Source organism: Cupressus sempervirens, chromosome 7 (genome assembly GCF_028749045.1).
Source record: "Cupressus sempervirens isolate cs-2001-9-10 chromosome 7, ASM2874904v1, whole genome shotgun sequence".
Taxonomy (NCBI): domain Eukaryota; kingdom Viridiplantae; phylum Streptophyta; class Pinopsida; order Cupressales; family Cupressaceae; genus Cupressus; species Cupressus sempervirens.
Window position 1 is genome coordinate 13,880,851 of NC_143124.1, and position 923 is coordinate 13,881,773.

A 923-nucleotide genomic window follows, 5' to 3' on the forward strand; every position below is an offset into this window, starting at 1 on the left:
ATCCCAAGGCTTATGTACTAGAACTGTTCAATTTAAGTGCTCATGGAATAGTCAATAGTGCCTTGAAAGTGCATAGTCCCATGTTGAAAGAGTAGAGGAAAGCATCGGTGAAAGTGGTAAGTTGATATCTCATGGTAATCCAGTGCGAAAGATTCTTGAAAATTTGTCCAAGATTGAAAGCAAGGCTGCCATGGAGGCAAATGCCTTACCAAATGCATATCAATCTTGAATTACTTGAAGCTATTCATATGATTTGTGTGATGCTTCTGGAGGTGCCAAATATGGTTGCAAATGCACATGATGTTAGAAGAAAGGTGATAAGTAAGCCAGTTCGACGTATATTGGAAATAAATGAGAAGCAAATATTCACTAGTCCTCCTGAGAATGTTTGTGATCATGTTATTGTTGCAACCCGAGCATTGAGTAAGGGTGATTGCGAAAAAGCATACAAAGTCATTGAAAATCTTGATACTTGGAAGCTTATTCGAGAAAGGGATGGTGTACTAGATATGTTGAAGTTGAAAAACTGTGAAGAAGTTCTGAGAACCTACCTATTCATGTATTCCTCATGTTATGGTTCCCTTAGCTTAGATCAACTTACAACCATGTTTGAGCTTTCTGAAGCACAAGTACATATCATGGTGAGTAAGATGATGATTGTAAAAGAACTTCATGTGAGCTGGGACCAGCCGACAAGGTGCATTGTTACTCATAATGTGGAGCCTACTACATTACATGCTTTAGCAATACAATTTGTAGAGAAATTGTCGGTTCTCATTGACAGTAATGAGAGAGCTTTTGATGTTAGAATAGGAGGTGGATTAAAGGGACCTTTGGCAACCAGGAGGAGAGACACACAAGACTATTCTGGTGCTGCTTCTGGTCGGTGGAAAAATGATTTTTTTAATGGACAAGGCAGATAA

General features: G+C 38.8%; 1 pseudogene; it reads left to right on the forward strand.

Moving 5' to 3' along the window:
* The first annotated feature begins 200 nt into the window (after window positions 1–200).
* Window positions 201–923, forward strand: LOC149545171 (eukaryotic translation initiation factor 3 subunit C pseudogene; annotated as a pseudogene).